The sequence below is a fragment of the Chiloscyllium plagiosum genome, chromosome 10 (assembly GCF_004010195.1).
Source record: "Chiloscyllium plagiosum isolate BGI_BamShark_2017 chromosome 10, ASM401019v2, whole genome shotgun sequence".
NCBI lineage: Eukaryota > Metazoa > Chordata > Chondrichthyes > Orectolobiformes > Hemiscylliidae > Chiloscyllium > Chiloscyllium plagiosum.
The window spans coordinates 62532504-62559993 of NC_057719.1; the positions used below are offsets into that span (position 1 = coordinate 62532504).

At 41.8% G+C, this 27490-nt stretch overlaps 1 protein-coding gene across 13 annotated transcripts in view; it reads left to right on the forward strand.

Moving 5' to 3' along the window:
- Positions 1-27490, forward strand: part of LOC122553704 (alpha-(1,6)-fucosyltransferase) — a 747121-nt gene that overhangs the window by 402860 nt on the left and 316771 nt on the right. The window contains exon 1 of one of the 13 annotated variants that reach the window (XM_043697913.1): positions 6008-6026. The exons of 11 other annotated variants lie outside the window; for them this stretch is intronic. The gene's annotated coding sequence lies outside the window, so the exon portion shown is untranslated. Of the gene's footprint in view, positions 1-6007; positions 6027-7497; positions 7520-27490 lie in introns of those variants that run through there. One more of the 13 variants, XM_043697912.1, reaches the window with a different exon arrangement.

Below are 27490 nucleotides of genomic sequence, written 5' to 3' on the forward strand. Positions count from 1 at the left end.
CACCTTGTACAAAAAAATAAACAAATTCAGCCCCCAGTCATTATTATTAGGTATAGACAGGATCTCACCATGAAATGTCTTCACTCTTAGGAGTTTCCAAATGAACAAATTTATCTCGGGATAGAATGTATCTACTGCTCGACCACAGTAGAAGCAAAAATTAGTTAACGTTAATCAATATCAGTGCAATTAAAACAACTGCCATTGCTGAAAATCTGAAACACAAACAGAAATTGCTGGAAGAACTTAGCAGGTCTGGCAGCATTCTCTGGAGAGAAAGCGGAGTTCATGTTTCTGATCCAGTGATCCTCCTTCAGAACTGTTCTGAAGATCAGATGCTGGCAGATCTGCTGATTTTCTCCAGCAATTTCTGATTTTGTTTCAGTATTTGGAATCCTAACTTAAGAATCCTCGGATATTGTTCTCAGTTTGTGAGTTCTTGAGGAATTAAAAATTAGGTTATAAGCTTTCAGTAGATACTTAAGACTTTTTTTATTGAAATCACTTGAATTGTATTGTAGTAAGCAATATTATGTCATGGAGTTTATATCTTAATTAAAGATAGTCAGTTCACATATGTGTGCTGACTCCTCTAATAAAAGTAAGTATTTAATATTCTATCCACATAAACATTGTTTCCCACATGTTTGGTTAAAGGTAGATATAAAATGAAATTCTACTTAAATTTTAAACATGGTCTTCGCTTCAACCTAAAGGAAAGTAGGATGTCAAATCGAGTATTTCAAGAAGATTATACTCAGGGGCGTATAAGCCCTTAATGAGAAGAAATGTTTTTGCCTCAACCATTTTTATTAAGATAGAGGAATTCGTTGCAGTCTTCAACCCTATGTACTGTCACAGAATATGGCTGCCCTAATCTGTCTCTTCTGACCTTTGACGGCAAAGCTTTAAGCACACTTTTTACTGTTGTCAGTGGGAAGATTTGCTATTAATTATTGTGAAAACATGTAACTGCAGAATTGTTGCCAGATCATAAAAATCTATTTTTAACAAGTTTCGTTTGGAGTAAAACAACAACAGACGTAAGGCCATTTGACCTCCTGAACTCTTGGCAGTGCGACCTAAAAGCTCGCTTTTGGCAAAATTTCAGATTCTCTCTCTCTCTCTCTCTCGCTCATCGTAATTGGCTTTGCTTGAAATTTAACACCTTAGTTGATGGATTAACCTGATGATTTTTCTTGGCCATTGCATGCATTTATTGTATACTTATGAATATAAGTGCCAAGTCTGTTGAAAGTAAGGAGATGCCATGTGATTTTAGAATCTCTTAATTTAGCAGATAGTGTCTTAACTTCCATCTCCTCACTTTATCCCTGTGTGGGATTTAGCTGAATGTAAATATTGCTCTGATAAAACTTTTTGATGTTTAATAATTAGATGATCATTATCATAATGATAGAGCAGTTAGTGTGACAGTCGAATTTTCTACTTGATAAGGGTAGCAAATGAGAAGATGTTCATTGAACCAATAAATTATCTTAAGTAAATCTATGTCAGGTGTTCATAGTTTTGATAAAGCAAATACCTCATTTATATGTCTTGATAATTGAAATAAGGGGTATAATTTGCTGTAACTGTGAATCTAATGGCATTTGTTATTAAGTATATTTATTCTTTCATCTTCAAGTTTTCAGCATTTTGTACAACATGCTGCAAAAAATTATCACATTCTGTAACTTGAGTGAAAAAGAGCAATTATGTATATCCATAATCAGATTGAAGCATTGTTTATTTTTCAGTGCAGGGACTGAGAAGTTGGTGCAAATTAGAGTGGGTGAATTTGACATCAGATCCTCTATGGTTATAGAAAAGATTAAACTCATTGAGAAAGAGACAAAAACAAGGCAAATATTTAAATATTATAACTTTCTGGATGTAGGTTTGCTCGCTGAGCTGGGAGGTTCATTTCCAGACATTTCGTCAACCTACGAGATAACATCTTCAGTGGGCCTCAGGCAAAGCAGTGCACATGATCCCTGCTTTCTATTTGTATGTTTGGGTTTGTTTAGGTTGGTGATGTCATTTCCTGTGGTGATGTCATTTCCTGTTCTTTTTCTCAGGGAGTGGTAAATGGAGTCGAACTTGATGTGTTTGTTGTTCGAGTTCAGGTTGGAATGCCATGCTTCTAGGAGTTTTCGTGCATGTCTCTGTTTGACTTGCCCTAAGATGGATGTGTTGTCCCAGTTGAAGTGGTGTCCTTCCTTATCTGTATGTAAGGAGACTAGTGAGAATGGGTCATGTCGTCTTGTGGCTAGTTGGTGTTCATGTATCCTGGTGGCTGGTTTTCTGCCTGTTTGTCCAATGTAGTGTTTGTTACGGTATTTTGTACAGACAGGTCCTCAATTCGAGCTACAAATCTTCTCAAAACTCGCTAATGTTATACTTTTTTTTTAAAAGCTTAAACAACTAAAACCTGAAGGAATGAGACTTTTCATTTGTGCTTCCACATTGGTTCTTCATTATTTTATGACATTGCAGGAGTCCCATCTACATCATGTTATGTTACTTCGTTCGTGTAATTTCTTTTTGAAAGTATATAGCCAACTGTGGGACCACGCAACTGATGTTCATGAGCAGAATTCTAGTGTTTGAGAGTCATCTTTCACTCTCTCTTTCTCATCGTTTTAGGCCTCCCATTCTTCCCTCACTCCAACTTCAATTTCTTGCACTTGAATTTCTTTTCTGATGTGACCAAAGTTTAATGATATAGCGTGGCATTTTCAGGAACTGAGACTGTGTGATCCCCTTGATCAGTGGCCAACCAAATCAGTGGAAACCAGGTTGTATCCTCATTATGAGAAAATGAGGACTGCAGATGCTGGAGATCAGAGTCGAGAGTGTGGTGCTGGAAATGCACAGCCGGTCAGGCAGCATCCGAGGAGCGGGAGACTCGATGTTTTAGGCATAAGCCCTTCATCGAGAATCTTCCTGACGAAGGGCTTATGCCTGAAATGTAGATTCCCCTGCCAAGGTAGCCAAGGTTGGAAAGTCACTCAGGGATCGTTTGCCATATTGATTTTCAGGGCCTTTAAATTGTAGAGTGAAAACTGTAAATTTCTCAGAGCTTATTCTATGTTTTTGTGTGACCAATAGTTTCACAGTGCTAACCGTTCTATTTGAGTTAAACATGAAAAGATTATGTTTGCTCGAAACTGTCTCCGAAACCTTGGCAACAGCACTTTTGTCTTTGTATCTTTGAAGTAGTGATAGCTAAGTGCGATTAGGTAACATTGGCAAGATACAATGAATGCTATACAGAAGCGAGGATGGGGTTGCCCAGAGTTGTTGTTCGAATAAAGCAGAGTGATTTATTTTTACAGGGCTCCCACTTTGCTTTCACCTTCAGCCTAATGGTGCCCAAGCAGAGGAGAGTGAGGGGGATTGGGGGTGTGCTTTAGGAGATGGGCATTCATGCTGAAACTCCCATAGCTGTCAAGGTCTTCCTGCTGGCAGCTAGGTCTTTCTGATGTTGTGCTGCTGACTCCACTTCTTGATATCCATTTTAAGCTCACTGTGCAAATTGTTGCAGGAAATTTGTGGACACTTTTCTCTAGGATCGAGGTATACCCCAAGTTAACACAAAGCTGGGTTGGAGGGTGAGTTTTGAGGAAGATGCAGAGTTGATTTGGGCAAGTTGAATGAGTGCCCAAATGCATGGCAGACAAACTACAGTATATTTAAATGTGAGGTTAAGCACTCTGATAGCCAAAATGGGAAGGCGGATTCTTATCTGAATGGTGATAGTCTGGGAAAGTGGAGCTGGATGCAATGACAGCTGTGTCCTTGTGCACCAGTTGCTGAAAGCAAGCAAGAAAGTGCAGCATGCAGTGAAGAAGGCAAATGGTAAATAGGAAGAGGATTTGAGTACAGGAGCAGAGATGTCTTGCTGCAGTTGTGACATCGGTGAGATCGCACCTGGCCTGGTGCATTGTATGCAGCTTTGGCCTCCTTATCTGAGGAAGGGTATTCTGGCTACGGAGTGAGTGCAGTAAATGTTTACCAGGCTGATTGCTGGGATGGCAGGATTGATGTATGAAGAGAGATTGGATCGGTTAGGATTGCATTGTCTGGAGTTTTGATGGATGAAGCGGATCTCCCAGAAACCTACAAAACTCTAACAGGACTAGACGAGGTAACTGCAGGAAGGATGGTCCCAATGACCAAGGAGTCCATAACCAGGGGTCACAGTCGAAGGAGACAGGGGAGGCCATTTCAGATGGAGATGAGAAATTTCTTCACCCAGAGAGACGAGAGCCTGTGAAAGAAAGTGGTTGAAGCCGAAACATTTAACCATTTCAAGAAGGAGTTAGATATCCTACTTAGAGCTAAAGAGATCAAATGGTATGGAGAGGAAGCAGGAGTTGGATGGTAAGCCATGATCATATTGAATGGTGGAACAGGCTTGAGGGGCTGAATTTTCCTGTTCCTGTTTGCTATGTTTCAACTGTACCTTGCAGGGAGATCTGGAAGGCAAGTCAGAAAACGTGTGTTTTTTTTTATCAGTGCAATTCTGCCTCCTGCATCCATGTTGGTTTGCTTTAGCAGGATGCCACAGATCCTGAGCTCAGTTGCACGTGGGGCTGTTTCAGAACATTGCACTTCAGTTGGTTTGAAGCCCTGCTCTTCCCTCAATTTTCTGCATTGCAATTGTATTTGCAAGGCTCCTACTATATGGTTCAATTCCTACAATGGCTGATGTCATCATGAAAGCCCTAATCTCTCAGGATGAACTCAACCACCAGTCATCTCTTTCAGTGTCTCTCTCAAACAAAGACAGAAATTGCTGAGAACACTCAGCAGGTCTGGCAGCACCTGCAGAGAGAAAGCAGTGTTAACGCTTTGGGTCCATTGACCCTCCTTCAAGCGTTTTGAAGAAGGGTCACTCAACTGGAAATGTTAACTCTGATTTCTCTCCACAGATGCTGGCAGACTTGCTGAGTTTTCCCAATACTTTGTGTGTTTCAGTTTTCCAACATTTGTGGTTTTTTAGTTTCTCTCTCTCTCTCTCTCGGTACGCCTGCGGTCCTTTGGGACTATGGCGACTTTCACTTCACTTCACAAAAGTTCCTGATAATTTCAGAGATTACGCTTGCTTGCAAATCACAATTCTCGCTGTGATGGTTACAAAGCTATTTGGCTTCCCAGCTTCCTGGCTCTCAGTTATGGTGGTTTGGTGGATTCTGCTTTGAAAATTACATGTGTCATTTCTGAGCTGTGTCAAACCAATATTTTCCATTGAAAATAACTGCGTGCATCTAGAGAATTTGGAAACGAGCCTGGAAATTTCTCTGAAGAACTTGCCAATTGAAAGTTGGGAAGATTGCACTCATCAATGAGGGACCACGCAATCGGGAGGGAACACCTTTCCAAAGCCCAAGACAGCTTTGGGAAGTGTTGGTAATGATTCTTGGGAGTCTGACTTTCTTCCGCATGTTGTGAAGAAAGAAACTTGCTTTTGTTATTTACTGCATGCAGCCTTGGGATTTAATTTCCATTTGCAGGCAGTCCGTAGTTTTACATTTTTTTGATAATAGTTCACACCTCTGATTTTATGCTTATAATTGAGAAGCAAGTGGGCAGGTCAGTTTAGAGTACTATATATATATGTGCTCAATATACATGTTAAATCAATGGAACCAGCCAAAGAAAGAGAGGTTTATTGTGCTTGTCAAATGCTTCCTTCTGGTATGCGTCCGATCTTTGAGGGAAACAAAGGTGATTTTTATTTAGTTACTGCTGAATGACAGCAGTGTTTCAGTCAGACAGTGCTGCTTCTATAGGGGAACTGCTCAGATAAAGGATTGCATTGTAATTCTGAGTGCAGCAGGGATTGCTGCTGCTGCCAAATGCCGGCTGTGTCAATGCTCCCAAAGATCCAAACACAGGAGGGACAAGTGGAGCAGCAGCTGACATCCCCAGGCGACGGGAGCAGCCGGTATTTCAAACCAAGCTGTTTGCTGCTGTGGCGTGAAGTGCAGCAAAGCCTTTTTGAGATGTATTAAGAGGTAAGTGCAATTCATTCAAACAGCATTGGATTTGATTTTCAAATTGCGTTCCTGCAGTATCACAACTTCTAGGTCTTATTAATACTTTTCCTCCTCTTACTCTCCCTGCTCCCACTGTTCCTTGGAAGCTTGTATTGCATGCTGAATATTGATTGTGCTGTAGACAGCAATGCTTCTGAAAGGGTTAATGTTCAAACTACATTGGTTCTGCCCGTTCTACCCATGTCACATAGGTTGTGCCCGGAGAGCAATTGTATTCTAGCTTTTGAAGGGAGCACAGTATCTCTACCTGCTTTGGAAACAAAACATTATTGGAAATCCCAGTGGGTCAGGCAGCATCCAAGGAGAGAGAGCAAGCTAACATCTCGAGCCTAAATGACACTTCAGCATCTCTGACTGCTTCCTGTATTTGTTGCTGTCATGCACTTCGATCTCCTTGGTTAATAAGAACGGTGCTTATCTATGTTGTGCATCCAGAGTGTGGTGCTGGAAAAGCACAGCTGGTTAGGCCGCATCCGAGGAGCAAGAGAATCAACGTTTTGAGCATAGGCCTGTCATCAGGCTCCTGCTCCTCTGATGCTCTCTGACTTTTCCAGCAGCACACTCTCGACTCTGATCTCCAGCATCTGCAGTCCTCATTTCTCCTTGTTTTGGTGTATCGTCTACCATTATTCACTAGGTAGGTCAAAGATAAAGCCAAGGCAAAAGGAGGATTAGTCTCGGCATACTACCTCAAAACAAACTTTAGCAAATACCACTTACTGGTAAAGGGGACAAATAACACAAAGTACTAGAAATGGTAATCTGGATAAATGCCAAAGATTGAACTTACTTTGTCAACCTATTTGGTACCTCAACTGTATTCGTACACTGAGGAGTTGAAGGTTGAGCAAATCAGAGCTGAGGCTAATTGGCTCGGTGAGCCCTGAACTTGTAATTTTCTGGGTTGGATATTCTCAAATGAGGGAGCAATAAATAGCTTCAATCTCCAGATATTGAGAAGGAGAGAAACTCCAGTAATTCCTCAGTGTTTGGTCCCCTGGTCCACAATGCTGTTGGAAAGTATGAGTGTTTTATGATCAAGTAAGGAGAAGGGCTGGTTAGCATAAAGGTGGTTGAATGGCTGTTGGAGAATTGTAGCTACAGAGAGATGCCAGAGGTCGACTGCATTCTGCCAAGTTTCTACTCTCAGAAGGAAAATGTCTGCGTACTGACATCACACTTGGTGCAACAAAGATTCAAAGTGTGAACCCGTAACTGGTACCGAGTTGAGAAGTGGGGCAGCTTGAATTCCAATGCAGTGGCACAGAAGAGTCATTGATGGTGTGTAATGTTAGTGCATGCAGCAGCTCAGCACTAAGCTGAAAACTGAAAGGCCCCCAGCACATTGTAAGGGAATCAGCTTCCTTTTAGCTGCAGCTATCAGAGTGCATTGAGCAGAATGGAGCCAGGTCAGAATCTTGTTCTGACAACAGACTGGGGAATCTGCTGAGGTCAGTATCCTATCTGTTACAGTGATCGTCACTGGATTCCGGTGATTTTAAATGTAGTTGGTAGTGATTTGACGCAAATAAAAATAGTGGACAAGAAAATTCAGCAGGTCTGGCAGTGTCTGTAGAGAGAGAGAGAGAAATAGCGTTACTGTTTTATATAACTCTTACTTGCATTGGGCACAATATCTATTTTAATAAAATTCACTTCTTGATACCGTGAATGATTTGTTTGTGTTAACACTTTTAAATTTGGACAGAGTGCCTGCAAAACGATGTTGCCTTGATGCTTTATGAGATTGTGACACAGGAAGCAGTGCACATTTTGAGTTGGGGATTACTTAGCGTCTTAGAAATATCCGCACATAATCCCACCTCACTGTCCCCACGTTCTCATGTTTTGATTGTTAAATTGGATGCCTTGCAGAGTTTGGAAATGTTTAGAACATCACGTCCAAGCAAGCTGCCAGAAAAATAAGTTTCTTGAAGCATTGGAGTCTCCAGTAATGTGCGGCACACAGCAAGTTTTTCAGATGCTGACATCCAAGAAAAGATGTCTGCCTGCTGGGGATTAAGTTTTCAAAAATCGGGCACTTGTGTGGGAGATCTTGCTGCCAGAGACATGTTTTGAAATTCTCTTACTGTGAAGAAGATTGAGGAGCAACAAACATCAGTAGTTGTTGCCTATGAACCTCAAGACAGTAGTGGGGGTGAGGGAGGAGATGACATTAAATAGGAAATATGGAATGCATGAAACAAAGGCGCGATAGTAATTGTAGATGATATTAACCTACACACACTGGGCAAATCAGATGAGCAATAATACTGTGGCAGATTAATTCCTGGTGTTTGTATGAGATGGAGTGTCAGACCAGCACATTGAGGGGTCAGTTCAAGGACAGGGTATCCTACGTTTGATTTTGTGAAATGAGAAGCAGTTGATTTAATAACCTTGTTATAAATTGATAAACTTGCAGGAAATCATAGCCATAACATGATAAATGTCTTCATTGGGATAGAAAGTGAAGTCCATCTGAAATCATTCCTAAATCTAAGCAAAGTCAATTGTACAAAGGAATGTGAGGTGAGTTGGCTCCACTAACTGAGGAACTTCATTAAAAGGTACACCTGTGGCTAGGTAACGGTTAACATTTGAGGAGCAGTTGTTTGCATTAGCAGCAGTTACACATTCCCTTTAGATGTAAAGAGCACAACAGGAAAAAATGGTCTATTATGTTTATCAGAAATTAGGATAGTAGTAGATCGAAAAATGAGCAAAAATGAAGTTGCTAGAAAAAGTAACAAAAAGTAACAAGTTCATAATTTGGCATGTGAGAGCCAAGAGACTGACTAAGATAGGAAAAATAGGCTTCTGGAAGCTTTTTGATGTGCTTTGATTATAGAAACCCTACAGTGTGGAAACAGGACATTTGGCCCAATAATTCCAAACTGACCCTCTGAAGAGTAACCCTCCTAGACCCATTCCCCTACCCCTCTACATTTACCCCTCACTCATGCACCTAAACTATACAATGGGCAATTTAGCATGGCCAATTCACCTAACCTATACAGGGACAATGTGCAAACTCCACACAGACAGTTGCTCAAAGCTGGAATTGAACCCAGGTCCCTGGCACTGTGAGGCAGCAGTACTAACCACTGAGCCACCATGCTACCTTTCTTAAAATAAAACATTAGCAAAGACAAATGAGAACCCCTTACAGTTGAAATTGATGAATTGATGATTGAGAACAAGGAAATGGCAGAGCACTTAAACAAAACTGCTTTTGTTCTGTCTTCACCGAAAACATCTCAGAAGTAGCAGCAAAGCAAGGGTCTTTTGGAAAGGAGGGATTGAAGGAAATTAATATTCATTACAATTTACAAAAAAGTACTGGAGAAATTAATCGGACTGAAAGCTGATAAATTTTCAGGGCCTGCTAATCTATGTGCCAGGATACTCAAAGTGTTTGCTATGAGAATAATTGATGTGTTGGTTTATCAAGTTCCAAAGCTGTGTAGATTCTGGAATAATCCTGGCAGACTGCTGGGTGACAAATGTTTAAAAAAACGAGAGAAGGACAAAACCAGGAATAGGGAAAATGCTGGAGGTATTACACAAAGTCAGTGTGGATTTATCAAAGAGAAACTACCTTTGACAAAGGTACTGGAATTTTTTTTTGAGGGCATAAATAATAAAAAAGGTGGGGGAGAACCAGTGGATGTGCAGGATTTGGATTTTCAGAAAGTTTTTGCTGAAGTCATACTTAAGAGGTTATTGAGCAAAGTCAAAGCATATAAAATGACACAGTAGGAATAAATATGTCATTTTCAGGGGAGAAAGTAGTGACAAGTGGGATACTGCAATAACCAGTTTTTGAGTTCCATCTATTCACAGTGTATGTCAATGGCTTAGGTAAGTAAGTATAGTGTAATCTTAGCAAGTTTTGTGACAAAAGAAAACTAGGTGGGGGCATGAGTGGTGTGGATGAGACTTCAAGATGACTTAAACAAGTTGAGTGAGTGGGCAAGTACAAACTGAATGAAGTATAATGTGGATAAATGTAATGTTGTCCACTTTGATAGGATAGCAGTGTATTATTTAAATGGTGATAGATTGGAAAGTGTTGCTGGACAAAGGGACCTGGGTGCCTGAGTATGCTGGTGTTTGAAAGCAACAGATATTTAGGAAGACTGATGGCATGTTGGCCTACATTGCAAGAGAGTTTGGTACAGAAGCAACAAAGTCTTACTGCTGTTGTAGAGGGCCTTGATGAGATCCTATCTGAAGTATTGTGTGCAAGTTTGGTCTCCTTACCTGACTACTGATATACTTATCATCATGGGCGAACAGTAACTTTCACCTAGTGAATTCCTGAGGTGGCAGGTTTATCATATTGCGGTCACCTGGACCTGTATTTACTGGACTACAGAAGAATGAGTGGTGATCTCACTGCAACACATAAAGTTGTGACAGGGCTAGACAGACCGGGTTCAGGGATGATGTTGCCCTGGATTCAGGCCCGATCCGGAGCAAAGGGTCTTGATTTCTGATGTGTGGTAGGCTATTTAGACTGAGATGAGGAGAAATGTTTTCACGCAGAGGTTAGTGAAGCTGTGAAATTGTCTATCCCAGAAGGCTGTGGCTGTGAAGTCACTGAATGTATTTAAGAAATAGATTTCAAGAAGCTATGGAGGAGAGAATGCAGGAGTGTGCTGTTAAGATAGAGGATTAGTCATGATGATCCCTGTTCATTTTTCTATCTTCTAGGTTTCGAAGAAACCAATCCTACCTCAGTGCATCATAATACTTACTGGCAGGGTTGGTTGGTGGCTGCAGAGATGGTTTCTTGTGGTCTCTTCAAATCTGCCTTTTACTATTGTGGTTACTTTTTGCAGAACTTGAGCAATCTTGGAACTAACCTATTCTGACTAAGTTGCAGGATGAGTATTAGCATTGGGTAATCCCCTCATTGTCACCCTTATCGCAACACTGCAGTTTCATAAAATATAGTTTCCAGTTTGATCCAGAGTATGTGTTAAAGGTAAGAAATGGAGTTATGGCACCAGTTTCTCTTTTCCTTCTGTAATAATATGTCCTCTTTGTTGAGCATTTTCTTCACCTTTCCCATTCTTGGACCATGCTGAGGCCTATGTCTACAGGCCCATGCTCATGAAGCTATTCATCAGTGATGCTGGCAAGCTCAAGAGAGCTGCCTTGGGCAACCTTGTCACCTTCGGAAGACATACTAGCCATAGAGAATCACATTCTTGACAACACATTTGACCGCTTCATCGTTTGGCACAGTCATGTGACAAAGCACAACTCTGTGTGATTTGTAACACTGAAAATGTGTAAAATAGTTGTTTGGATGAGATTTTGCTTTCACACTGTTTCAAGCCAAACGATATCTGGAGTGTCAGTAGCAGCCTGAGAGAATTTTTCTATTTCGAGCAAATACTTTGCTGTCAGGTATTCCAAGTTCAGAGATAAACTGGATTGGATGCAGGGAAAGGTTTAGACAGTGACTTTAATCAAAGACATGAAACACTTTCTCCAGCTATATGGGTGACTATTCCACTGGTGTTATATCAACTTAGTTCCTGATGGATTTGATTAAGCTAATGGACATGTTCTAAGCACAGGTCTAACATAATATTTACTGTTTCTTTGATTTAGGCTTTCTTGCTGGCTCAGTTGGTTTGCGCTAAGAATAACTATAGAAGCCCAAACTATCTGTATGCTAACACCTCACCCTCATCTCACTCTAACAATGCAGTGTCTTGTACATTGCTGGAGTGTCTTGTTCAGTTGCTCGAAACGCGCACATCCACTTGTAAGAGGGCGATCCACCTTATTATCCTTCAGTCAGGCAGTTCAGAGGCAATATTGGAAGTCAAGTCCCAGGAGACCTGCAAGTTAATGAGAAGCCAGTGGGCCCTTCACTCAGCAGCACCCCAGAAGAGGCTGTGGCCACTGCTAGAAGCTGAGATTGAGAGGATCAGTCTGACAGGTGAGCGCTCTGTTGGCATGAAGGAGGTCTCTGAACTTGAGGGTCACTGGAAAAGGGAAGCTTTTTGGAAACGAGGCCAAGGCACGGCTCTGGTCTGTCACGCTGTCACCCAGTGTCGAGTCCCTGAATTGTGCAGCCGAGGGGGAACATGCATGAGAGTGGGAGCTCACCCTGGGTTACTACAAAGTAAAACCGTCTTTTATTTTGTCCCTCTGGAACAGAGACGTTTGCATATTCGTTGTGAAAGGGCCGTAAAGTGTTAATTCATTAACCACTTAATGGCTTTAATGGGCATCGGGATGGGGAGGTTGAGCTTCGGTCTTCCTGTCCAATCTTAATTTCGGCAGAAATGGGGAAGGAGTGATGTTCTGATACACTAACATCCCACTCAATTAAGTTGTCTTCCCTCCGCCAACCTCACCACCTCCTGGATTGAAGATCCTGCCCCTAGCCTCATGTGTCAGTGCAATGATATCAAAATTCTCATGACTGGCTTGCCCTCTAAGCAGCAGCAGTGTGTAGGGTTATGGCGAGAAGGTGAGGAAATGACACGATGCATATTACTGTTTTGGAGAGTTCGCATGGTCATAATGAGCTGAGCAGCTTTTCTTCACTGTAAAGATTCGGTATAAAATGTGCCTGAATCACAAGTCTTTTGTCTATTCTTTACCCTGAAGTAATGAATGAAAATTGTAGTTCAGTCCTTTCGTGTTTGACAAAATTTGTGCCGTGAGCTCTTCTGTGCCAATAGGTCAGAAACAACCCATTAAACTTTGCCCCTTTTGAGACTGCAAGAGCAGGAAACAGTGATCCCATCATTCCGGATATGGTTATTGAATAGGCATATGGATGAAAATGGACTTGTGTAGATTAGATGGGCTTCAGATTGGTTTCACAGGTCGGTGCAACATCGAGGGCCGAAGGGCCTGTACTGCGCTGTAATGTTCTATGGATCTGAACTTGGGTTCCTGAAGAGAAAAGAAGGTGTTTCAGATGGAGGCTGTAAAGAATTAACCTGCTCTTCAAATACTATGATATTTATTCAGCTCAAGTGGCTGCTGTACAGTTATTGTCACCCAAAATATTGCAGCAGCAAAGCAACATCGAGGATTGGGAGAAATCATTATAGTCGTCTGCCTGAACATGGTGTCTGTTAAAGTAACGGACCCAATTTACTCTTTTAGTTACATTTACTGCCAAATAATTATCCAGTACTTTATTTATTTACCCACAGCACTTTGATTGTTTTGAGATCACACATGACCTCATACAGTGTTGTGATTTTGAGATGAGGCAGTAAGCCAAGTTCCTATCTGGTAGTTCTGGTGAATGTTGCAAATCCATCTTAGCTATAACAAAGGCATTGAGAAATATTCTTATTCTCATTTATCACTGTCACTTTCTACTTAATAATTTAAAGCACTCGTTGACCAGAGAAAAAAGAACTTGCATTTATATCGCTCCTTTTCCAACCTCAGGACATCACATGTTACTTTAGAATTGTTTTCTACTTTTTGAAGCATGCTGACTATTGTAGTGCACAGCAAGCTCACGCAATTAGCGCAAAAACAAAAAACAAATGGTTAAAGGATAAAATTCATTAACAGTACAGCACAAACTCAGAACTTGTCAACCTGGGTGAAGTGCTGATGCCATTGTAGTGGCTTTGGATCCATGATATTTTGAAGCGATATAAACACTCGGGTAAGAAAAAGAACCTCCATTATTTTGCATAAGAATGACCCCAGCCTTCCAAGTTGCTTGTCATTTTAACAAACCATCTTGCTCCCATGCTAACATTTCCATCTTTGGCTTGCTAATGTTTCAGCCAAGTTCCCCACAAGCTGGAGGAAGAGCACTATATTTCCACTCGGGCACTTCAGAGCCTCTAGGACTCGACATTAAGTTGTAACAGCTCAGAGCATGACCTCTGCCCTCCATTTTGATTACGCCACATGGCCACTCACATGACGGTGTCTTGTTTGGGTTTGTTTTGACTTAAATCTTAGCGGAGTGCTTCTCCCTTTCACGTGTACCATGTACACCTATTTCACATTCTCACTCTTTTACCTCCATTAATGTATTCTTTATTCTTCACTCTGGGAACTGTCACTATTGGTTCCACTTGTTCCTCCTGCGCTCTCAACAGCAAAAAAAAATCACCATTTTCCAGCCCCTTTTAACTTTGAGGGAAAGTCATATCAGGCTAGAATCATTAAGTCCGATTCTGTTTTGAGAGGTGCTGCCAGACCTGTTGAGTTTCTCCAGCATTTTCGGTTTCTTGTGTGTTTTCATTTTCAAGTTGGACATATACCAAACACTGGCATTAGACCTAACTAAAATTAAGGATGAGTGTATGATGAAACTTCAGAATAGAATTACCCATTGGTTTGCATGTGTTTTTCAGAAAGAAATATGGGAGTTCTAATGTTATTAGTCACACATTTAACTTTGAAATACTTTGACACTCCAGATTTTTGATGAAAATAATTAGTTGAAAACATTCAAATGTATGCACGTATCTAAAATATTATCATGGAGGCAGTCATGAATGTTAATTTGTCAATCTATGTCAAGAATAAGAATATTTCTCAATGCCTTTGATTTTTCATGACTGTGCAGAATAGGTTTTCATCATATCTCAAAAATTATAATATTTCTGTCCAGAAAGAAAGATTTGTGTTTCTCTAGCAGTTTTCTCCTTCAAGACTTTCCAAAGCAGTTTGCAGCTCGTTAAGTATCTTTTTAAAGTTATATGCAAATATTGCAGTCAAATAAGTGTAGTAAGATCCCACATAAGCAAGTTACACAATCAAAAGCAAGAATTTCTGCAGAAACTCTCGGTTCTGCTAGTTCTGCAGTCGGGTCGCTGGACCTAAACTATTAACTCTGCTTTCTCTCCACAGATGCTGCCAGACCTGTAGAGTTTCTCCAGCAATTTTTATTTCTTATTCAGATTTCCAGCATCTGCAGTTCTTTGTTTTGTTACACCAGTTACATAATGACTTATTCATTTTGTCACTGTTTAAGAGATGAATGTTGAAGAGGAAACTGAGAGTGTTCCTTTGATGTTCTTACACGCTTCTGTGGAGTGGTTATATGTATCCTGTGAGGTATGACAAAGCCCAAGGACAAATTCGTTTGGTCTAGATAATGTAACAAAAGAGGCCTTCCTATAAAATTGACAGTGAAAATACTCATCGAGACTTCACTTTTACCTACAGTATGAATCTCAAACTGTCGCAAGAAAATCCTGTGAAGTGTGCTCACCAACATTTGAGCACAGCATATGCAGCTGTTTTTTTGCAAGTCAAAGGTGAATGTGGGGGGGAGGTGTATTGTGTTACGGGACTAAAACGATCTTGGTGTTAGTTTCGCAAGTGCAGTTCACCTCGCTGGGTTCATATGTTTATTTAAGTCTAGTTTCTGTCACCTTACAGTTGAACTAAGCAGCTCCTATATCACGTGGCAATAAATTGCCATCCAGCTATCAAAATTAATTAAATGCTTTTGTTTTGTTACATACCCATAACCAAGTACGAACGAAGTAACAGTATAACATGGTTTTCAAAAGTGTTACACATTAACATGTACCTTTCGTACGAGTCGCAGAATCTGCCAATACATTGAAATGTGTTAAAACTTTCTGCTGCTTACCGGTTAGCAATGCTTTTAGATAATTTTTCGTGTAAAGTTTGACATTCAATATAGTGGATAATTTGAGGCTCCACAGTACATTTCTTCAGTAAAATATGGGCAGACTGAAAATAACATCAGAAGTTTCCAGGGACTGTTAGACCACCCTGGATTAATGTTTATTAACTCATGGGTTTCACAGTGTGCAGTAATGATTTATCTGAATTAAAGTTAAAATTAATTATGGCACACTTTCAAAATATTCTATTGACATCAGAAAGAACAGATGTTCTGATTTAGAGTCCTACAGGAAATAGCAAGTTTCCTCTCACCAACATTCTCACACTGGATCCTGTCCCATGTCTTGCCTCAGTGCAGTATATATTTTTTTCAGGAACAGTTTTGTTCTGAGATTTTCATCATTTATTGCAGCTTCTCAGTACCTCTCTCAAATGGCCTAATAATAAATGCTCATGGTTTGCCACCAGCAGGATATTTTGCCTGAGGCAATATTCACATCCTTCCCATAACTTAAGATGCTCAATGTGAATATCATGGTATTGAAGAATATGACAGACATCTGTTGCAAGTAATCACTGTATACAGACATCACATTCCTCAGACACATCAGTGTCTGGGCTAACGTTAAGCACTGTGCTTCCAGTAGAATGTAATGCTTTAGGTAATCCTGGGGTAATATGGAATATGAAATCTTTTATGCACACTGCTCATATGCCTTGATACAGTGATGGTATCATGAGCATACCCCTTAAAGATAAGGCTGATTTACTGACTGAGAGATGCAGCATTAGATATAGACAAAAAAAACCTTCTGATGCCAGAATCCAAAATCGATCCGCAAGAGGCTGGAAGAACACAGCAAACCAGGCAGCATCAGGAGGTGGAGAAGTCGACGTTTCGAGTATAACCCTTCTTCAGGACTCTGAGGTGGGTGTACGGGGAGTTATAGATAAAGGGGATGGGCGAGGGTTTTGGATGGGAAAAGGGACGGAATGGTGAGATAATGATAGGTGAATACAGGTAGTGGGTACAAGCTGGTTGGTCGTTGGGAGGGATGAATCCGGTTGGTAGCCGGATGGAAGGGTCTGATTCACTGTGGCAGTGGAGGAGACCAAGGATGGACATGCCAAAGTGAGAAGGGGAATTGAAATGGGCGGTGACCGGGAGGTCAAGCTTGCCCTTGTGGACCTGGCTGAAATGCTTGGTGAACCATTCCCTAAGTTTTCCTTTGGTCTCACCAATGTAGAGAAGACACATTGGGAGCACTGAATGCTGTAGGCTAGTTCGGAGGAGAGGCAGGTGAACCTCTGTCCCACCTGGAAGGACTGTTTGGGGCCCTGCATGGAGGCGAGAGGGGTGGTGTACCAGCAGGTTTACATCTTTTCTGGTTAGAGGGGAAGGTACCTGGGGATTCAGGGGGGTTGGTGGGGAGAGTGGGACAAAGCAAGGAGGGAGAAGGGAGCAGTCCTTGTGGAAGGCAGAGAAGGGTAAGGAGGGTAAGATGTTCTTGGTGATGGGGTCTAGTTGAAATTGGCAGAAGTGTTTGAGGATGATATGTCGGATGCAGAGACTGGTAAGGTGGAAAGTGAGGCCTAGGGGGACTCTGTCTTTATTATGCTTGGAGGGGGCAGTTTTAGAGCAGGAGGGAATGGAGGTGTTGCAGTGGAGGGCTGTCTGCATGACAAAGTTGGGAAAGGCATATTGTTTAAAATAGGTGGACATCTGGGATGTTTGGGAGTGCAATGTCTCATCATTCGAGCAGAAGCAATGGAGACGGAGGAATTGGGAAAACAGGATGGAGTTTGTGCAGAGTATGGGATGGGAGGTGGTGTAGTCCAGGTAGTTAATAGAGTCTGTGGGATCATAGTAAATGTCAGTCTGTAAACTGTTGGGAGAATGGAAACAGAGAGATCAAGGAAGGGGAGGGAGGTGTTCAAGATGGACCAAGTCAATTTGAGGGCACGGTGGAGGTTGTGGGTGAAGTTGATGACCTGCTCCACTTGAACCTGGATGCGGGATGCTGCACCATTGCAGTCATCGATGTAATGGCGGAAGAGTTGGGGCACAGTGCCTGTATAGGTGCTGCAGAGGGACTGTTCGACATAGCCAACAGAGGCAGGGGTAGCTGGGGCCCATCCACATGCCCATGGCAACCCCCTGGATTCGGAGGAAATGGGTGGAATTAAAGGAAAGCGATTGAGGTTGACAACCAGTTTGGCAAGGTGGAGGCGGGTATTGGTGGAGGGCGACTGCATGGGTCTGTTGGAGAGGAACAAGCTGAGGGCCTGAAGGCCATCATTATCGGGTATGGACGTGTATAAGGACTGCGTGTCCATTGTGAAAGTAAAGCGCTGGGGTCACGGAACTGGAAGTTTCCAAAGAGGTGGAGGGCATAGTTAGTGTCCCAGATGTTGATGGGAAGTGTCTGGACCATGGTACAGAGAATGGAGTCAGGTAGGAAGAAATTAGTTTGGTGGGGCGGGAGCTTGCGGAAGCGATGTGTCAGCTGGGGTAGTTCGGTTTGTGGATCTTAGGGAACAGGTAGAACTGAGCAGTGTAGGCTTGGGGGGCTATGAGATTGGAGGCGGTGGAGGGGAAATCACCAGGAGCAGTGAGGTCATGGACCATGTGGGTGTTAGTGGCCTGGTGGACCGTGGTGGGGTCGTAGTCATGGGGGAGGTAGGACAATGTGTTGGAGAGCTGGTGTTTGGCTTCTGTGATACAGAGGTCCGCCGTCCAGATGAGCACTGCCCAGCCTTTGTCAGCAGGTTTGATGGTGAAACAGGAATTAGTGCGGAGTGAGTGGAGCGCTGCATGTTCGGAAGAGATGAAGTTGGAGTGGGGTGGAGAAATCAAGGTGCCGATGTCACGTCGGCAGTCAGCAATGCAGAGGTCTAGGGCGGATAAGAAGCCTGGAGGGGGAGTCCAAGAGAAAGAGGAAAGTTGGAGGCAGAAGAAAGGGTCATCGGAGGGTCTTTGTCAAAGAAGAAGGAACGGAAGCATCGGAAGAAGAGCTCCACACCGTACCGGGCACAGATCTTGCTAAGGTGGGTGCAGAGGGGCACAAACGGGCGCCCTTTACTGAGGACAGACCGTTTGGCCTCTGAATTAGAGTTCCCAGTCACTGCCCGTTTCAATTCCACTACCCACTCCCTCTCCTCTATTGCCACAATGAATCAGACCGCAAATTAGAGGAACAACACCTCACCTTCTGCCTGGAAAACTCAACATTGAGTTCTCCAATTTCAAATAACCTCCCTTCCCATCCTCGATTCCCTCTCCACTCTGCCTCCTCCCTTTCTTCCAGCTACCAACCAGATTCATCGCTGCTATCGACAAACCAGGTCGTACTCACACCTGTGTTCACCTATCACTACCTCATCATTCTGACCCTCACCCCTCCTCCTTCACCTGCACCTCCGTCTTCCCCTATCCCCAGTCCTGAAGAAAGGTTATACTTGAAACATTGACTTCTCCACCTCCTGAAGCTGCCTGGCTTGCTGTGTTCTTCCAGCCTCCTGTTTGTCCACTTGAGGGATCTAACACAGCAGACTATTTGCATATGGAGAATTTCCTAACACACTCTTTAACCAAGAGTCCAGACCTATATACTTTTCAGCTAGGTGTGCCTGGATGAAGTGCAGAAATCCTCATCTTGTGAGATAGAGGACTGACTTAGAGAATTATCATTGTTGCCCCAGTTTAAATTGGTGAATGTTGCAAATTAAGGTTTGTACCGAAGACTGTTCTGATCTCATCGAATCAAATGCCCATTTTGAAATGTGTTCACAAAATGAACCATCAAAGCATCCCACTAAGCAAATATTTATTCTGATATAGCTAATGGTTCTCAAACACCAACAGAGTTGCTACCTTTTTTGCTATGACTTTGAATGATCTGTGCAGCGATTTAAATCAATAAAGTATTTATAACTATTGTTTCCTCTGTTGGTATCTGAATTCTTTGCATAAGATAGATGTTTGAAAGCCTGTGGATTTAATGATAAAAAGTGTTGCGAGAAGTGAAAGAAGATGTGTCTGAACCTAAGGGGATTGTAGTCAAATTGGTAAACAACATGGGTCTCATAAATCATTGTCATTTGAAGTTGAATTGTTTGGGAAATGAAAGCTTTTGGGAGGCAGGGATCATTTTTGCATTTTGCATCTGACAAGCAATTTGGAGCTCTGGAAACAGTGAGGTACCCACTTCGGCACTTGGCAATAAGGATGATTTTGATTAAATTTGTGTATGTGATGCTGACAAGTCTTCAGGTGAAAACATAGTGGAATTTGGATGCTTTGTAAAAGTTTCAAGTTCTAACGTTGCTTTATCTCAGAAAATTAAACTCAGAGTGTTGGGTCCAAGTGAACTTGGAAGCTACGGTGACTAGTTTTGTGTGTCGTCAGGTGACAAGGGCAGTTTTACAGTGGAATGGACACGGCCAAGATTGGACTCTCCTTTCCCCATTTGAGACCCTTAACAGAGAAATTGATGACACTTAAAAAGCAATTTTTAGACTGACAGAAAGGGTTGAAGGCCAATTGGAAAGGGTCTTCTCTCCCCTTCAGTCGGTCCAGTGGGACTATTTGTTCTTTCCAGCCTGGCAGCTAGACACACCATTGTTCTGCCATTCTTACATTCCCAACACTTAATCTACACTTGCAGCATCCTTTCTCCCTCAGTACTCTACCCTCCACACCATTGCATAAATGCTGTTCTCTCTACACCTCATGTCAGCTCTGATGAAAGGGCATCTAGACTCAACACATTCGATTGGAAATGGTCCTTTGTCAGGACTTTGCTGAGAAAGGGAAAGGGGTAACCTCCCATCTGCAATTTGTTTTCAAGTTGGACAACAACCCCCACCCCCACCCCACCATCCCCAACCAACAAAACACACTCTGGCAGGTGCTCCTTATCTCCCCCCTTCCCCCGGGTCCTTCAGTAAACTACCACCCCCGCCAGGGATCCGGGTTCGATTCCAATCTCGGACCACAGTCCATATGGAATTTACACATATGTCTGTGTGGATGTTCCGGTTTCTTCCCACAGTCCAAAGATGTGCAGGCTAGGTGAATTAGCCATGCTAAATTGTCCATTTTGTTCAGGGATGTGTAGGTTAAGTGTATTAGTCAGAGATAAATGTAGAGTATTAGGGTTGGGGAATGGGTTACTCTTCAGAGGGTTGGTGTGGACTTGTTGGGCTAAAGGGATTCTATGACTGAACCATTAAGAAAGCAGTCTTGTGGTCCTGTGGGACTTTAATTATCCAAACTTCAATTGTCTTCGGCTAGAGCTGAGAGCAGTAGAGCTTTAACTGCATGGATTGTATTGAACTGTTGTAAAATCTTCCATATTGGAATGAAAAGTAATTAATTTCTCTGCCTCTTTCTTTCTCTCACACAATGTTGGATCCATGTTATCCATTCAACAAGTGATTGAAGACTGATGTAACCTTGCAGATGTAAGATTTAAAACATTGAGTAACAATTTCAAGTCACCTGGATGTTAGAACACATCCCAGTACTTGTGCTGGGTTTTCTGCCTTGCCTCCATTCGCTCAATGGCCAGATGGAGATCAAACATTCACCTCATGTAGAAAGCTGGTTCTCATTGTTTCACTGGTTTCACCTTCAGCTCTTTTTTTCATTCCTAAGTAACTGTCTTTTTTAAAAAAGACTCTCAAAATGTTTCAAATGCATTTTGTAAAAGTTGCGTTTTGTGATCTGCCCCAAGGTTGCGGGGGAATAAAATAGTGCTGATTGTACTTGGACCTTTTTGAAGCTCATGTTTCCTGTTTTTCTTACATTTCCACCTGATTCAGCTCAATTACTATGGGATTAGTCTGCATTTTACAATTAACCCATATCTACATGTCAGAGGCTCCGGACGGGTCTGTCAGGAGGCAGTTTGTGTTGATCCACTTAACGATGTGGACTGGCCAGTTACCCAAAAGAGTTAGAGAATTAATTCATCAATAGTTCCATAAAAAGCCCATTATCGGTTTCTCTGGTCTTTTGTTATATGTATCGGTCTCAACTGAAAGGCTAACATCAGACCGTCTCTGGTTTGATGTAATCTCCTTGTTTGGAAAGTTATTCTATTGAGCAGCTTTCCAGATCTCATTTACTGGAGTACATGTGTCGATTGCTGATTTATCCCCAGTGTTGACAAGTAGATTTTTGCAGAAGGATCACTGAAGTTCACTTGTGATGTATCTAGTAGACCATGGGTATTGGGATCTATGTTTGTAACTTGATAATACCTTAATAATCCATTGGCAGCCTCCAAAGGAATCGACATAGTGTCAAGCAAACATTTATCGTTTTTGAACCTCTTTGGAGCTTTTAGGTTGCATTTACAGAGTATAGTTGTTCATTTAGCATTGAGACTTATTCATGTCTCTTGATATTTTCAAGATGTGATCAAAATTACTTCTTATCGTTTTCAAGACAGTCTCATTCTGCTTCACAAAGCTGCTTTAAGTCCAGGAATTATCTTTGACAGTCTCAGTTCTTAGTAACACATATTTTTGTTCTGTCTGAAGATGCAATGCTTGAATTCCAGTGTCAAGAACAACAATTTCCATATGTTAGAAAGACACATTCTAGTACCTTCAAGGTGAAAATATTTCTGAAAGACATTAGATACACATTTTAAACAGTCAGCCTGTTCTGCCTGTTCAGAATTGTTACTACACACCTCTGGAGCAGGTGGGTCTTGAATTTGGGCCTCCCAGCTCAGAGGTAGGTGAACTACCACTGTATCAAAGGCTTCTTTTTACTGACTGCCAGGCTATAGAGATTTTGAACAGGACCTAAGTATTTGCATCAAAAAGTCACCCATTCAGGAGGGAGCATGAGCTTTTCTAGTGGAAAACATTTCCAGAAGTAACGCAATTGTTTAATAATTCACTGAGATAAGGTTTGCCCATTTCTACGAGAAACAAATACAGTGTAATTGTCAGTAACAAATAGGTATTAAAGTTCGTGATTTTCTTCAGATTCATCAACAGTGCTGTCAGGAAACAGTGAAGCCTGATGAGGCATTACAATTGCTGCTCGAATGATCCAATGTAGGGGGAAAAATGCACTTGACTTGATGTCTTCTGGAATGCAGTGTTTGGTTGTGGTGTCCTCATGTAATGGGAGATATAAAATGCTAGAGGGTTATCATTATAGCACATAACCAAAAAGTCTTCAATGAAAACAAAAGATAGTAGAATGAACTTGTTATTTGTTGAATAAAACTTTATGGTTGCTTGTTGGCTGATAGGTGAGGTGAAATCAAGGCATATACATGCAACACACAAGGGCAACAGATGTGTGGCAACCAGCACCACCAAGTTCCATGTCACTACAAACGCCACCCTGATATCAGCACATATTATTGGACTTATTCCTTCATTATCAGTAAGTCAAGGAGCTGAAATGTCCCACTGAATAGCACTGTGGAGCTATCCTCATTGGGCAGACTGCAACAGTTGATTTCCCACCACATTGAGGACAAATGGGCCTTGTTGATGATAATCACCACAGTAGAATATCCCAGTTTGCTACTGACTCCTGAGATACAGGATGACAAATCCTAGTCTTGCCAACCAGAAGAAGAATTTCATAATCCACTCTTGATTTCTCAGATTTTTACTTTGGTCAAAGTATTAGTTGCCCTCTTGAGTTATAATTTTACTGAACATTCAGCATTTGGGAGTCAGCAACATTACAGGAATGAGAAAAGGTGGAGAATAACCATACTGACCAAAGATACTGTTAAGAGTACTTGATTCACAGAATAATAGAGGAACCACTGGCATCAACTTATAGATCACCAAAGAGAAGTGAAACACAATTAATAACTCTCAAAAGGGAGTTAGTTACGAATTTGAGGGGAGGAATTTGCAGGAATACGAGAGAATTGAGACTGATTGATTGGATAGTTCTTTTGAAGAGACCACATATACATGATGGCCAAATTGTCATCACCTGTGGTGTTATACTAAATTGTTTCACAATATCCGAGTGAAAGACCAAACACTTGTTTCAGACCTCTTTGTAGCGACCTCTCCTTCAGAACAGACGGGTCTGCACTCCGGCAAGCCAACTGTAAGCACTGCCTTCGATAAAATAGAGTTAAAATGCTGTCACACAGATGATGCTGTACCCAGGCGATCCTAATCACAACAATCCCTGCTCCCCCTGTTCTCCCACTTTAAACTTAAATGAACTTGGGCCAAATACACTACTCTTGACTTTCTACGGCTATGATTCAAGCCAGGGACTTCTCCCCTGGTGAAAAACTAGGGGATTAAATGAAAAAGGAATGGATAATAGAGGGCCCACTCTCTTTCAATTGTACTGACGAGCCATTTATTTATTTTAGCTTTATCTGCTTGTTATATTTATGCTGGTTTCCACGGTGATGAAATGATTCACAGCACAGACACGATACCATGACTGCTTCAGCTGTACTCGGTTGCAAGTATCTCCGACTTAGCACCTTTTTTGTTTTTTTTAAACTTTATTTGTTAATTGATTTTCTTCAAGGCCTTGTTTGCGCAGGGTCGATTTGAGATCTGTCTGGCATCTGATTGTATTATGATTCTGTTCATGTTGTGCTTCACGTGCATCACTGTGGATTGACATCTTGGAAACATTGTGGCATTTCTGATTTCCAACTGGTGCTTGAAATTGGTTTGAATGAAAATGGGAAGACAAAATTACCGTGCGCAAGGGAATGAGATGCAGTAATGTCAGGTGCAGGCTGCTGTGGTGTTGCATTGGAATAACATTGCATGATTTGGGGCGACAAGCTGTTTTCTAGTTTAAGAAACTGAAAACCTTTTTGATTAATGGAAGTAGCAATTTCACAGGCAACGGAAGTCAGAATGGAAAGGGGGAGGTTCACAGCAAAACTGCTTTCATAAAATAACATTGAGACAGTTTGACATGCTCTTGGTGATGCTTCTTTGATGTGCTATACCAGCGTTTTAAAGAAATCCTTGAGGATGTTGTGCCACCAATGGATTCAGCTATTTTATCTATTTGAAACTAAATTCAAAATGTTTATCCTCTAAATGTTTTGCTGAACACTTAAATACGTGCACACATTGTATTTATGGCAGTAGAAAAATTGTCCTGATGATTTTGAGACCCCATTTTACTACATGTCTCTCAAGATCAGGCCAGTGGCTTGTTTCTGTCCTTGTGGCCTTGAGTTCACTTTCCTTTCCCCTCCTTTTCCTGATTGCCAAGTTCACTTACTGCAGCAGTTATCTAATGAATGGGCAAACACCCATTCTTTAGCTCGAAACCAGCTTTGTACTTAGTTATTTTCACCAGAGGATCCGTTTCTGATCGTTGTCCACCATCTTGCATTGCCTGCTTAACCCCATTTGATGTGAGCTTTTTAATTTGTTCGTGGGAGGTAGGCATTTGCATTTATTGCTCATCCTTAACTAAATAGTCTGTTAGGCCATTTCAGATGGCAGTTCAAACGAAGCCCACCATATTTTCTGTGGGTGTAGAGTAACATAACAATATGGATAGGTATATGAATAAGAAGGGTTTGGAGGGATATGGGTCGGGTGTTGGTAGGTGGGACTAGATTGGGTTGGGATATCTGGTCAGTATGGATGGGTTGGACCAAAGGGTCTGTTTCCATGCTGTACACCTCTATGACTCTACGTTGATGAATATAATAATCTAATGAAATAGTTTTGAGTTGAAAAATTAGAGCTGATTCCTAATGTTAATGTAGATATAATCATATGTTTGTCCACTGGGAAAAAAGGGTGTCAGTGGGGTAATTTATCTGCTTAGCCTAGGCCTGCGAAAATGGGGGAGACTTATACACTGCAATGTATATTAAATAGGGAGTGACAGTGGTGAGGGTTGGTAACCGGAAGAGAGAGATTCAGGATGACTGACACAAGAATCAACTGCAGTTTAAGTAAACATTAAGCAGTGATTTGTGATCTGGAATGCATTGCCTGAAAGGCTGCTGGCAGATTTACTGATGGTGATGGGTTGATTCACACGCAGGCAACTTATCCAACTGAGCTATCTGGTTCCCCTTATCACACCGAGCACCAGTTAATTTGGCATATCCTGACTAGGTCAGTTGCTGGTACCAGGTCAGTTGCTGGTACCAGGTCATGCAGGGGTTACATTTCTTTCTTCCGGTGTTGTCAGCAGTCTTGGGAAGAGGCTTGAATTTTATTTGCAAATTGATTTGTGCATTTCACAAAGAAAAACTAATTGGATTATTAGTTTATCATTTGCAGTCTCTCAGTCGACCCTAAAGCAGAGTGCTGGAAGGTGTCAGTGGGTCAGGCAGTATCTGAGGAGAGAGAAACTGAGGTTGAATTCTGCTAACCTCTAGGGTGGCCAGTAGGGTTTGTGGGGGATCAGGAATATAATAGGACAGCTGGTGGCTCAAGGTTAGAGACAAAAAAAAACTGCAGATGCTGAAATCCAAAGTAGACAGGTAAGAGGCTGGAAGAACACAGCAAGCCAGGTGGCATCAGGATGTGGAGAAGTTGACATTTTGGATGTAACCTAAAAAAGGGTTACTTCTCCACCTCCTGATGCTGCCTGGCTTGCTGTGTTCTTCCAGCCTCCTGCCTGTCTAAGCTAGTGACCCAGCTTTCTCTGAGAAGGCAGGAAAGTGAGTGGTCACCATAGCAGTCAATGTATATGAGCAGGGCCTTATTGAGGGATGATTTTACCATCTTGTTGTCACTTTGCCAATAGTGCAGTCGTCCACCACTATGTGTGGAGACTTGCAGCTCACTGGAAACACCCTTGCATTTGGGGGAGCATTTGGAGTTAGAGGTTCTGCTCAATGCCAAGTTACTAAATGGCTGCACCTCTGGCAGGGCCTATTACTGTGGCTTTCCCTCTCCATTCTAAGCACCGTAATTCATGTTACGTTCAACACTCTGGGCTGCAGGAGTCCAGATTCTTCCCTGCATTGTTCAGTTCTCTGACAGCAGAGCTGCCAATCCTTCAGCCATGAGTAGCTTCCTAATAACTGCCCAGAATTCTTAGACAACCCACGATTCTTAATTGGACTCTGAGCGCAAAGGAAGCAAACTGAGAATTAACTGACAGAAAAATAACTCTACCTGTCAACTTTCTTAGAGGATTGGGATCCACAATTGATCTTGATGCCTGTATCTTGAAGGCTGCAAAAGTGCTTTGACAATTTTGATCTCTGACCTGGGACAGACCTTGCCTTCATGGCTACCCAAGAAGTGTTGTTGAATGACTATGTGGAGAGTAATAAAGGTAGGCTTTTAGTTCTGCGAGATATGGCTCCACTTGGAGCTGACACTGATTTCTAGAGAAAACTTAATAGCCGCCTTGGGTGGTCAGTTGTTGAAGCGTGTTTCTTATATTTTTCATTTTTTCTTTTGTCCTTTTAATTTTTATCTCCCCAATTGTGAAGGCCAGGTCTTTTTTACTTTTTCTGTATTTTGATTGTAATGGAAATATTACTATTTAAAAATTGAGGATTGCTGAGGGATTGCTACATTTGTTGAAAACAAGTAACCAGTTACTCATTATAAACACTTTACACAGTTGGGGTAGGCAATGGTCTAGTGGTATTATCGCTGAACTGTTAATCCAGAGAACGGTACTGTTCTGGGAACAATTACAGTATTTAGAAGATCTTGGACAGATACATAGATAGGAAAGGTTTAAAGTGATATGGGTCAAATACGGACACATAGTACTAGTTTAGTTTGGGAAACTTGGTCAGCGTGGGTGAGTTGGGCTAAAGGGTCTGTTTCTGTTCTAA